Below are 13827 nucleotides of genomic sequence, written 5' to 3'. Positions count from 1 at the left end.
GAGCCCAGGGGGATTGCTTCTAAGCCTCGCAGTGGGACGCCTGTAAAATTCGTGGTAGTCCTACCTATTGGAGGAGGCCGGACCAGAAATCTTAACTTCAGCAAATTTGGAGCGCTGGAGATGCATTACGAACCAGACAGTGTGCTTCAGAAAGAAACCCCCTGGGCTCCAAACTTTTGACAAAGGCTGTACGTTGGCCCTGAGACGTGACATCGGTGTCGAATCGGGGCGACAAGGAGGGCTGACGAAGTACGGTACAAAGCGGCGATGCTGACGGGGGTGAATTTGAAGATGTTTTCCCACTAAGAGTAGGCAGGCAGGCACATTGCAACAAGCTTTAGTCTGGCTGCTCACACGTTTGCGACATTTCGCAGCCTTTTCTCAAGAAGGACATCGATCGGGATGGCCTGGAAGGCATATCTATTGTAGGTGGCGACAGCGGCGGCACGGTTGACTGGGCGTTTTTTTCGTAACAAAATGCAATTCCGGCTGATATTCCGTGCATCAGTCCTGTCAATCCATGTTACTGAATAGCAGAGTTCGTAACCACTCTTGACAGTTTGTCTACTGTAGAAGACAGCATCTTTATTTCTTCACCGGCCCATCTTCTCTTATGTACAATTTCGACCCAAGTAGTTCGGCCACTACAGCGCGTAGCCAGTCTCTTGGACACCGCAGGTTGTATTGAAAATATTGCTCAATCGTATTCATGCCCTGTTCGAGCTGTGTGGGCTCGATGCGCTCCGCACCATTCTAGGGAAGCTAACAACGCTTCCCATGCAGTGCGAGGGTAATAACGGCGACCTACACCGAAGCTGTCCGCAGGAGACGCCATGCTGCCTGAAAAAGAATTTCGCAAACTGCTCTACGCGTGCGTTACTTCTACAGTGTGGATACAAAATTTTCCCGGTTTAACTCACCGTGAGGAGGTGGCATTGCGGAGAATCCAGGTAAGTGCTGCGCTGATGCCTCCGGTCAGAGCATCCTGGGCATCGCCTACTCCTCTTTTGACCCGCCGCCTCCACTCCACCCTCTTGCTAGAGAGGCGGCAGTAACTTCCCCGGACTTAGGGCGGCACGAAAGCCACACCTCAGGAGACAGGATAACCCCCCTAGTAGAACACCAGACACACAAATCTGGACACATGGTCCCTATTACCGAGCCTTGTACGCATTTATACTTGACACAGGTCTGCATATGCATATATAAATGCCTTGTGCCGAAGGGCCTGTTGGCGCAATAATAAAAACAAAAACTTCGTTTGACCGTGAGAGAGGCGCCCATAATATCGAAAATATCTGCTACCTGCCCCATTCTGCCTATTACCGCTGCTGTTCACGATATTCAGCTCGACCAACACCAAATTTAACCACAGGCCAATGGCCATCGTGTTTGGAAATGCTGTGAACGGTTTTTCGGCAAGCATATGAAAGCACATGTGGGGATTTTTTTGACCCCCCTTTCCCCGTTCGCAACCCGTTAGGCGCAGTCGCGCTAACTTGGCTACAGGGGGCCGCCTTTGTGGGCATGCGGGCAGATGACGTCACTCACATCGCCCACGCGACGCCCACCTTCCCCGGCACCCCTTTGTCCCCGAGCACGCAATGCAGCGCCAGCTGCTGGAGTCCAGGACTAGGGACCCTACTCACACATCCCGCTGCCAAATCTCCCAACAAAGTTTTCCATTGATTGTCCGGAGTGCGGATGACATTCCCTCATTGTTCGGAGGAAAGCCCTTCCTCGCCCTTGGCAGGGAAAGCGCGGTGTGCTATGGCAGCAGCGTACGCGAGTCTTTTCCCTGCCGGCTGCGTCCAATAGGTCGCAGGATCGAGCGACTTCCCAGAGAGGACTGTCATTGGTTCATCTGGACAGCTCTCGCATGTATAAAATGTAAATAGTGTGTATTAGACCCCCGTTGATCACCACCCCTGTCTAGAGCCCCTTCTGCGCTGCTGTGCAGGAGAGTCCTGGAACCTGTCGCATATTCTCCGGACATCGCGTGGAGGAATCTGCGCTTAACCTTACGCCTAGCTAGCTGGGCGCAGGGCTCGCGTAGGCGAGCCCACGCGCATTATACACGCATTGGTCTTATCATACTCAGACAACCAACCTCTTGTGGCAGTAATGTGCTCCGGACAGAAGAGTTGCATCTCCTCACATAATAAGGTATGCCACTCTTTGCATGAATCTGACGTGGCAGGGGAATAGCAGTACATACCTTGTTTAAGGCAACATCGGGGAAAGAAAGCCGTGGTTTCTGCTGAGTAAAGACTCGACGTTCGATAAGTTCATGGCGACTCGAGAAGCACAAAGGGTTGCTTGCGGCAGATAGAGCGACGAGGGTGCAAACTGCTTAATTCGGCTACCTTGCTGCTCAGCTAGGCCTGCTGCTATGTTTCGTTGGGGACAACGAGCCTGTACCAACGGTAGCCTTGACTGCCGTTTACTGGATCATGGCGTCTTGGAAGGGTAAGTTGCACAGAGAAATTGAACCAAATAGCACACAAGCAGTGTGTGGTAAATATTTAAAAACAATGTAGAACATTTTACTTCATACGGCTGTACAGACGGCCAAATCTTTAGCTGGCGTGCGCGGCGGCCGCGTTTTCCGTGCTCCTGCAGCTTGTTACGGAGCAAACATGCGAAAATATCAAATCTAAGAACTGGCTCACTAAGCCAGTGCGTAATACTGGGCTTTCCGCAAGTTAGCTTCGTAACAAAGTACATGAACGCAGAAAAAGCGGCCGTCACGCACGCCAACTAAAAATTTGGCCCGATGCACCTACCCATAGGTCGATACAGGCGCAATCACTCTCCCTGAGGCTATAGGATTTAAAGATAATAAAGGGTATGTGAATGCATCTGTGGTAGACGTAAACAAAATGGAATGGAATATTGGTGGCTCGATAGCGCGCCGGGAGATGTAAGAAGTTGCGGAATAAAAATTGGTCACACATAAAAGTGATATAATTGATAGGGGGCGGGAGGTACAGACAGGCGAGCTGGTCAAAAACATCGCTCCAGTGCTCGAGGGAGGCTCAGTGTGCGACGATCTCGGCCCATTGCCTCTACTATTGCTCAGGCGCTCAGCAGTCAACTTTCAACCCCCCCCCCCCTTTCCATCCTTCCACCGTCTCTATCCATCACCACCTGGCTCGACTGGCTTGGCGCTGAAGGGGAGGAAGAACAGCGACGTCAGGTCGTACAGGCGGTCGACATGCTCGGCCTGTAAATTGTGGCTGAATAAACGTCTACTACTACTACTTCTACTAATTTATAAATAAACGACAATAGTGAATTTGTAGGAAACATCACTAAATTTGACAGGTTGTTGAGAAAGATACCAAGAAAAAAAAATGCTTAGCACGGTGGCGACTGCCGCCACCCAGTTTCAAAACGGGCGCTCGCGACATTCATCTATTAAATCGAAACAGCTCATCAGGACGGTATTCAATCTGTGGAATAGTATTGTCTCAGTGCACTTTTCCTGTTCTCTGACCACTTGCTTACCCAGGTAGCACATGACAGCGGGCCAATATTGTCCCCACGACCCGCGTCGTTTGAACGACCCGTGACATTCTGGTGGAGGTGCTGTCTTATGCGACGCCATCCCCTACCTCCCGCTTCGCAGAGTCCCATTCCCAGCCCGGGCCGCCGCCCCTCCGCTGAGGAGGCCGAGATACGTGCCAGCAGGCGAATTCAAGGACTCGGCCCCGAATTCGGCCTCTTGCCGCACCTTACAACAAGGTCCGTTCCGGCAGTGCACATGGCTCGGTCTACCGTGAGCCAAGGCCAGCAGACGAATTCTTCGCCCGTGCCTGCCGTGGTTTACGTCCCTGTCGCTCCTCGTTCAGCTCTCCCGTTCCGTGGTGAAGCCTCCGAAGACATCGACGATTGGCTTCAGCACTATGAACGCGTGGCCCGCTACAACGGCTGGTCTGCGGAACATTGCCTGCAAAACTTGTATTTTTGCCTTGAGGGCACTGCCCGTCACTGGTTTGAGAACCACGAGCACACCCTTACGTCGTGGGATACTTGCAAGGCACAACTGCGACTCACTTTTGCTAACCAGCACCGCCGCCAACGCGCAGAGGACCTCCTGTAAACCAGGTTCCAGGGACCCGTCACAAGTTTCGTCGAAGACGTGTTGCGCCTTAGTGCCCGAGCCGATCCCCGCGCCACGGTGGATAAGAAGGTGCGCATTCTTATGCGAGGAGTGAAGTCAGACATTTTCGGCGGTCTCATTCGGGACCCTCCCACAACCGTGGCCGGCTTTATATCCGAGGCGACTAACATCGAGCGCGCCCTGGCAGCCAGAGCAGATCATTATCGTCGGCTTGCTGGAGTTTCTACCGCTTCCAGTCTTTGCGCTGACCACCCGGGTGGCTTACCCGTCGACGCCATGAACCTACGCGAGGTCATCCGCGCAGTTGTTAGGGAGGAACTCCAGAAGTGTCTGCCACCCACCGCTTACTCCTCTTCGTCCCCCTTCACGGAGGTCGTCCGAGAAGAAGTGCAACGTGCACTTTCTCCTCGCTGCACCGTCACCCCTCCTCCGGCACAGCCCGCCGTGACGTACGCCTCCGTCGTCCGTCGCTCGTCGCCGCCACCGCTCGACCACCCGTCCCCCCCTCTGCAGCCATTGTCACCTCCTGCGCCTGTGTCATCCACTCGTCTCCCACAGCGTGGACCAAGCAAGGCCGACGCATGGAGGACCCCCAATGACCGTCCGCTATGCTTCCACTGCGGGGAAGCCGGTCACGTCTATCGCCGCTGCCCTTATCGTGAGCTCGGTCTTCGCGGATTCCGACGAGATGCGCCCCGCCCCCGGTACGGCGAACAGCCTCGGGAAATTGAGGAATTTCTGCGCCATTCCCCGTCACCTGAGCGGCCTTCTCGTCGTGCGTTTCGCTCGCCGCCGCCGCGCCGCTTCGATTCCCCTCTGCGCGACCGTCGCGGAAGCCTTTCTCGTCGTCGGGAAAACTAAGCCCGGCGACGCCTGGAGGTGGCGTTGCCGACCAAGAATCTGTAAAAGAGCCTCCACGTACGACGTCCCGCTCCCCCTCACCGACCGACGACCTTTCCGCCGATCCTATAGCCGCCTCTGATCGCCCAGTGTACAATAATCTTGACGTCCTTATCGACGGCCACGCCACGACCGCTCTCGTCGACACCGGCGCCGACTACTCCGTTGTGAGTGGGGAGCTGACCCGCCGCCTTCGCAAGGTACTAACGAAGTGGGATGGCCCACAAATCCGAACCGCCGGAGGCCACCTCGTCACCCCGGTAGGCCGCTGCACTTCTCGCGTTGAGATTAACGGTCTCACGTGCCCCGTTACCTTCGTCGTCTTGCAGCGCTGCTCGAGAGATATTATTCTCGGTATGGATTTTCTGACCGAGTTCGGCGCTGTTATCGACCTCGCTGACTGCCGCCTCACCCTTCAACGACCTTGCCTTGACCCGCCGAGCTCCGAGCCGACGTTCTCCGAGGCGCGCATCTTAGCGGACCACGTGACTTTGCCGCCTGACTCGAGCGTGTTTATGCTGGTCGAGTCCGCACCGGTTGCCTCTGGCGAAGTTCTTCTTGAGGGTAGTATGCAGCTGCTTCTTGACAGGGGTGTTGGTGTTGCTAGAGGTGTCACGCGTCTTCACTCTGGTTGCACCCAAGTCCTCGTCACGAACTTTCGCAGCGCTCCGCAGCATGTCACCAAGGGCACAGTAATCGGCCTTATCGAGCGCCTCAGCGCCCCTGTCGACGCTGCGACCCTGTCTGCGGCTCCTTCCTGTCCGCCCTCTCCCCAACACTCGGTGCCGCCTTTAGGTGTCAGCATTGCACCGCAGCTCTCTGCTCAGGAGAGAGACGAGCTCGTCGCTCTGCTGGGTGAGTTCCACGACTGCTTTTCTACGTCACCTGGTGTTCGCCAGACGCCAATAGCCAAGCACAGAATAATTACCGACGACGCTGTCCATCCTGTTCGTCAGTCACCTTACCGAGTTTCGTTGAAAGAACGTGAAACCATACAACATCAAATGCGCGAAATGTTGGCTGATGACATTATCCAACCATCTCACAGCCCGTGGGCTGCTCCGGTGGTGCTAGTGAATAAAAAAGACGGCACCCTTCGCTTCTGTGTTGACTACCGGCGCCTCAACAGAGTCACGAAGAAGGACGTATATCCACTTCCACGCATCGATGACGCTCTTGATCGCCTGCGCCATGCCCGTTACTTTTCGTCCATCGACCTTAAAAGCGGGTATTGGCAAATAGAAGTGGATGAGCGCGACAGAGAGAAAACTGCTTTCGTCACTCCAGATGGACTTTATGAGTTCAAGGTGATGCCCTTCGGACTCTGTACAGCTCCAGCGACCTTCCAGCGCGTTATGGACACCGTGCTCACCGGCCTCAAATGGCAAACATGCCTTGTCTACCTTGATGACGTCGTAATTTTTTCAAGCACGTTTCATGAACATCTGGTTCGCCTAAAAGCCGTCCTTCAAGCTATCAGAAACGCCGGCCTCACCCTGAAGCCTACGAAGTGCCAGTTTGGCTATGACGAACTGAAGTTTCTCAGTCACGTCGTCAGTCACGAGGGCGTCCGTCCTGATCCAGATAAAACAGTGGCCGTCGCTTCCTTCCCGACGCCGTCAGACAAGAACGCCGTGCGGAGATTCCTGGGCCTCTGCGCTTACTACAGACGCTTTGTTCCCAACTTTTCAGATATCGCCGCGCCGCTTACTCGCCTCACGAAAGAGTCCGTCCACTTCCAGTGGTCTGATGAAGAGCAGATTGCATTTGACCATCTGAAACGGCGCCTGCAGGCTTCCCCTGTACTAGGCCATTTTGATCAGGACGCCGCGACTGAGGTCCACACTGACGCTAGTAACACGGGTCTCGGGGCCGTCTTGATCCAGCATCAGAATGGCGCCGAGCGTGTCATCGCATACGCCAGTCGTGTTTTATCGAAGGCAGAAATCAATTACTCGACAACCGAAAAAGAATGCCTCGCAGTAATTTGGGCGATCACAAAGTTCCGACCCTGTCTGTACGGACGCCCATCCAGGTGGTCACAGACCATCACTCTCTGTGTTGGTTGACCAATCTAAGGGACCCTGCAGGCCGACTTGCGCGGTGGGCTCTCAGACTGCAAGAATTCGACGTTACAATCGTCTACAAATCTGGTCGCCGACACACTGATGCTGACTGCCTGTCCCGCGCTCCCGTCGAATCTGCGCCTACTGATACGGACGACTTTGACATCTTCCTAGGTACTCTAGGTCCTGTAGATATGGCTGCGCGGCAGCGACTCGACCCCGACCTTCGCGCCGTGATCTCACATTTGGAGGGTCAAGGAGGCGTAGTTCCACGTCCTTTTGTGCGCGTACTGCCTCATTTATGCCTCCGAGACAACATTCTTTATAAGAAGAACTTTGCCGAGAGCCCGAGGTCATGGCTTTTGGTTGTGCCCACTGATCTACGCGACGAAATTATGGAAGCGTCTCATGATGACCCCTCCTCAGGACATTTGGGGTTCAGTCGAATGCTCGCGCGAATACGGTCGAAGTATTATTGGCCACAACTTGACAAGACAGTTCGCCATTACACAAGAACCTGCCGCGAGTGTCAACGGCGGAAGACCCCACCCATGAAGCCTGCGGGACTCCTTCACCCCATCACGCCACCGCTCAGTCCGTTCCAGCAAATTGGTATGGACCTACTCGGACCTTTTCCTCAGTCGCGATCGGGGAACCGCTGGATCGCAGTTGCGACGGACTACCTTACGAGGTATTCCGAATCACGTGCTCTGCCGTCATCAACGGCTTCGGATGTGGCAAAGTTTTTCGTCGAGTCCGTTGTTCTTCGGCACGGTGCCCCAGAGGTCCTTATCACTGATCGTGGTGCCGCGTTTGTGTCCGAACTTCTTTCCCAGATACTGAGCTTAAGCCATACCGCTCACCGCAAAACTACCGCATACCACCCGCAAACAAACGGGCTGACCGAGCGCCTTAACAAGACCTTGGCTGACATGCTCTGAATGTATGTAGACATCGAGCACCGAACCTGGGACGAAGTGTTACCTTACGTCACTTTTGCGTATAACACCGCAGTTCAAGAAACTACCGGATTTTCACCATTTCGCCGGGTGCACAGCAGGGAAGTCACTACCATGCTCGACGCTATGCTGCCCCACCAGCCTGACGTCTACACTCACGCCGATGCTCAACTCGTCGCCCAACATGCGGAAAAAGCCCGACAGCTGGCCCGCCTCCGCATCCAAGCCCGCCAGCAAGTCGATGCTCGGCAATACAACCAAGGCCATCGGGATCTTCAATTCAATCCTGGTGATCGCGTGTGGGTGTGGACTCCAATTCGACGCCGTGGCCTTAGCGAAAAGCTGCTCAAAAGATACTTTGGCCCGTACGAAGTGATTCGCCGTATAGGCGAGTTAAATTACGAAGTGTTGCCGATAGTAACGCGTCCGTCCCGCCGCCCGCCTGCCTCCGAGGTTGTTCACGTCGCTCGCCTCAAACCGTACTGTGACCGCTCGGAGCACGTGGCCTAACTCTTCGCGCCTTACGCGTTTTTCAGCGCTAATTTTGCTTCTCTGCGCATCGGGACGATGCGCCTTTCGGGAGGAGAGCAATGTCATGTGTGTTATTTTCCACTTAACGTCATATTCAACGAGCGGGGAGCCGATCGCCGGCAAAGAGGAAGAGGCTCGGTGGGAAATCGCTCGTGAGCCCGGCCGCGACCGCTTGGACTGTACCTGGCGCCTGCTCTTCTGTGGTCTCCAGTGTCCCCACGACCCGCGTCGTTTGAACGACCCGTGACAATATTAGCATAGCTGAACCACTCATTACCGCATCCAATGGTGGCCATGGTTGTTCATCGCTTTCCCAGTACTGGCTGTACCATCACAAAATCCTGGCTATCATGGGCCAGGTTAGCCAGAATTTTCCCGCTGGTTGCCATTGTCGAGAAGTCAGCAACGGCGCGCAGCTTTTCAGGATCGGGGAGGACCCCATCTTTACACACGACGTGGCCGAGGATGGTGAGTTGGCGGAATCCGAAGTGACATTTTTTAAGGTTCAGTTGAAGGCCGGCACGAGCAAGGCAGGTCAGCACCTGGCGGAGGCGATGCAGATGGGTGGGAAAATCAGGAGAGAAAACCACGATGTCGTCCAGATAACAAAGATAGGTCTTGCCTTTGAGGCCACGCAGCACGTTGTCCATCATTCGTTCAAATGTTGCTGGGGTGTTACAAAGGCCGAATGGCATAACGTTGAATTCGTAAAGGCCATCCGGAGTGACGAAAGCGGTCTTTGGACGATCAGCTGGAGCCATGGAAACTTGCCAATATCCGGAGCGTAGGTCAAGCGAAGAAAAGAATTCTGCGCCTTGCAAACAGCCCAATGCATCGTCAATGCGTGGGAGTGGATGCACATCCCGACGTGTGATTTTGTTGAGACGTCGATAATCCACGCAGAAGCGTATAGACCCATCCTTTTTCTTGACAAGGACAACGGGAGACGACCAGGGACTACTTGATTCTTGAACAACACCGCGGTGGAGCATGTCGTCGACTTGTTCGGCTATGACACGACGCTCTGTAGGTGACACACGGTATGGGCGCTGGTGCAGAGGCGGGTGAGTGCCTGTGCCGATGTGGTGGGAGACAGCCGTCGTCCGGCCCAAAGAAGGTTGCGGCGTGTCGAATGAAGACCAAAAAATGATGCAACAGCTCAAGAAGCTGCTCGCGGCGGCGTGGCTCGAGGGCAGTATCAACAGAACAGGCGAGAAGATCACGCTGAAGCGGGACAGAAGCCACATTATTTATTTATTTATTTCAAGATACCCCTAAAGGCCCTCTTCACGATGGTATCACATAGGGGGTGGTAAAAATTTCAACTTGAATGCATAGAAGGAACATTAACATGAGTAACAGGGAAAAAAAAGAAGCAAGAAAAGAGCAATAACTGGTAGTCAGCAAGAATAGAAATGTGGCGGAACAACAAGACACAAAATAAACAAAATAAAAAAAAACAACAAAACAAAACACAAACATAAAAACTACGGAATAAACAGAACGAAAAGCAGGGGTCAACGCATCAACTTCGCAAGCAGATGAACGGTCGCTAGCGTCGAGGTCAAATAGTAAGTCCACAGGCTCAAAACAGCCAACGCACTCTCCATGAAGCAATGTAACGGCGTAAGAAAGGGTATTGAAGACCAGATGTGTGCAGGCACCATTGCGCAAGTCAAGCACGGCGAAGGGCAGTGAGATACGGTGGCGGCAGAAAGCAACGTCGGAAGGTAAGAAGAGAACGGTGGCATCGGCGGTAGAAGCAGCAGAGAGAGGAGCGAGGACAGCACTAACGGGTGGGATAGTAGTGTCCTGAGCGACATGGAGTTTCGGAACAGCACGAGGACCCACGTCATCCAACGCAGCGGCGGATGGCAAAGCGCATGGCACGGAAAGTCCGACGTGAGGGCGGGCGCAGTCGATCATGGCATGATAATGGGACAGAAAATCCCAGCCGAGAATGAAATCATGAGAACAAGTGGTGAGGACGATGAATTAAATAAAATACACGTTGTTCCCAATTACTACTCGGGCGGTGCAGAGAGCTGTGGGCTGGAGATTCTATGCGGTGACGGTACGTAGCGACAAACCGCAAAGAGGCGTCGTCACCTTGCGAAGAGAGCGGCAGGGTTTTGGCTGATAACAGATACAGCGGCACCAGTGTCTATAAGAGCAAGCGTCGAAACACTTTCCACGATAACGTCAATAACGTTCGCAGGGAAAAGAGGACTTTGACGGTCAGCGGAGTACGCAGTTCGTGCCTCGGGAACTGCGGCGGTTAGTTTCACTGCTCGGCTGAGGAAAGTCGGCGGCGCATGGGCGAAATGGAGCGGCGGCGGGGTGACAGTGAGCGACGAGACGAGGAAGCCTGGTGGTCAGAAGGTTGAGGTGGCGGCCCCGGCGGAACCCGGAAGTAGGGCGCCGAATAGGACATGTTAGTATATTCGGGCCCCGACAGTGACATGCGGCGTCGACAATGGCGGGCGACGTGCCCGGGAATGCCGCAAGCAAAGCATATCGGACGGTTGTCCGATGTGCGCCGTGGCGAGGTAGGCGGCGCAACCCTACCAGTAGTGCGTGGCGAGCGCATGATAGCCGAAGGATACGCATACGCTGTGGGAGGGGCTGGGCGAGCCACAACTTCGGCGTAGGTGCGAGGCGCTGCCACAATGGGGTGCGGCGCGAAGGCGTCAGGATAACTCAGCGGCGCAGCACTCGGGGCAGGTGGAGATAGGGCAGCCTCAGAAAGCGCCATCCGGGCAGCGACAGGAGCTGGAGGATGGCCGGAAGGAAGAGCTTCCGAAACCGGTCGCTGGATTTCATGTCTGAGCTATGGCGCCAGCGAACATGATGGTTCGGGTAGAGAGGGTAGGAGAGATAGCTGGCGGGCAACCTCCTCGCGGACAAATTTCTTGATTTCGGCGTTGAGGTATGAGGAGTCGGGGTCCGCGGCCAGTCCAGCGAGCGACGTGTCAGCAGGGTGGCGAACCAAAACGCGTTGCTTCCGTAGCTCGTCGAAACTTTGGCAAATTTCGTATACCTTTGCGATGGTGGTCGGACACTTAGCCACGAGCATGCTGAAGGCGCCATCATCGATGCCCTTCATGACGTGAGGAATTTTATCTTCCTCTGTCATAGATGGGTTCACTCGTTTACATAAATCGACTATGTCCTCGATGTAACTGGTGAAGCTTTCACCGGTCCTCTGCGCTCGCGAACGGAGACGCTGTTCAGCGCGAAGTTTGCGAATGGCAGTGCGGCTGAATACTTCGGCAAACGTAGTTTTGAACATGGACCAGGTGGTGATGTCCGACTCGTGGTTCCGATACCAGAGGTTTGCGACGTCAGTAAGATAAAATCCGACGTTGTTAAGCTTCAGAGCGTCGTCCCACTTGTTGTGCCGGCTCACCCGTTCGTAGGCTGACAACCAATCTTCCACATCTTGGTCGCAGCTGCCACTAAAGATAGCAGGGTCGCGTTGACGTGAGGGACCAGAACAGCTGATAGGTGGAAGCAGGTCGCAGGAAGCAGGAAGCAGGGTCGGGGGCTGCTGGCTTGGGTCCTCCATGGGAACGGACACCGTGCGACTGTGGAGTTCCAGGGCGACGTCGGGGGTTGGGATCGCCTCACCTCCACCAAGTGAACAGTTGATTTATTAGTGGGTCACGGCGACCAACGCACGCAGCGGTCAGGTCGTAGCAAGAAGGCGAACCAGCCGAAGGAAGCAGCTGCAGCACGAGCCTCGCGCCGGAACCACCAGCGATGTCGACGAAGAGCGGCACCGCGGAGACGTCCTCTTCTTCTCCTTACACATGTTAAAATCATGGCTATCACGGCCCATGTTAGCCTGAGTTCCCCCACTGTTTGCCAGAATTGGCTGTGCCATTTAAGAAAGCTGTCTATATTGGCCTAGCATTGCTATCGCTCGTCGAGTATTAAAAGTATATTGGCAAACGGCCGACAACCTTGTACCATCTGCTAAAACGAAATAGCTATCTTCAATATCGCTACAAGAGAGAGCGACAGTTTCTATAATTTTTCTAACACGTAAAAAGTCGCTTGAGCTCTCGGTAAGTGATATGAGACCTGCATAAATCTGTCTTGCCTCAGTTTAACTATAATTGGCATATATAGGTTGCCACAGTAGATGTTTTACGCTGATTCTTGAGATCAAAACACATGTTCCTGGAGCACATTACAGCATACGAGCAGTATTAGAGTAGTAGCGCAGTGGTATTGCTTGACTACTACTAATGCAATGCTGCCATCACAACTGTGCTACGCGGTCTTTTAAGCGACATTCGAGTCGAATTGTATTCGACACTTCTAATGACCTTCGGACCGAACGTAGTTGTGCTGTGCTTCACAACAGTTTCCAAACGCAATCGGAAACATTCAAAACGCATTCGCTCGCTGTATAGGCGCTGCCGTTGGGTTTTGTTTTTGTTCCTTCACTCTTTTTGAGTGGAGCAAAGATGTGACGACGATTTCGGTGGCAGTCAGTGGACTGTGCTTATTCCGCCACAGTGGAACCGGTTTGTCGCACAAGACTGACGACGACACCATCCAGACCAACGATCACAAATGTAAAGAATTCTATCGATAATACTAGGTAACTAGTTGTCGCTGCACTAATCAGTAAATTTTCTTTTAAAATGTCCCGTAAATTTAGTAATTAAAGAATGTACGCTGGTGTGACCAGTGGTAATGATTCGTTTAATAATATATGGCCTAGCGGAGCCGCTAATCAACATAATATATTCTTTGTTTGAAAAGGGCACAGTCAGAGCTCACGTTATTTTTGTCGGATTTCTGGGCATAATGACCCGCCTATTTGTCATGGAACATTATGCATCTGAAAGCATTTTCCCGCCCTTCTCGAGCGAGTGTATAGAAACCAGCCCACAGGCGCCTTCTACAAAAATAAAATAAGTTTTATTTGATTAATTGTTTGAATTAAAAATTACTTTTTTATTCACTCTAGGAATTCACTGCCGCAGTGCGCAGCGGGCGTCTGCTTCATGGAGAACGCGATACAAACGTAATAGCTTAGTGCAAGTGTATTCACTGAACCGACTTCGCGCGCAGTTTTAGCAACGTCCTGAAACGAAGCAGTCGCCTGGTAATTTAGAATTATGCGTTGCGCACGTGAAATATTTAGGCCAGTGCTTCATAAATGCACGCGGACACGCTCTAAGAGATCTCTAGGCTTCCATACGTCGTGCCCTGTGATCGCGCCTTTCCC

At 53.5% G+C, this 13827-nt stretch overlaps 1 pseudogene; it reads left to right on the top strand.

Moving 5' to 3' along the window:
* Positions 1-3598: 3598 nt before the first annotated feature.
* LOC149360734 (uncharacterized) lies at positions 3599-11043 on the top strand (annotated as a pseudogene).
* Positions 11044-13827: the final 2784 nt, after the last annotated feature.

Source organism: Amblyomma mixtum, chromosome 2 (assembly GCF_055824585.1).
Source record: "Amblyomma mixtum isolate Tamu chromosome 2, ASM5582458v1, whole genome shotgun sequence".
Lineage (NCBI taxonomy): Eukaryota > Metazoa > Arthropoda > Arachnida > Ixodida > Ixodidae > Amblyomma > Amblyomma mixtum.
Note: the sequence above shows the minus strand (reverse complement) of the source record. Positions and strands in the feature narration are given on the sequence as shown.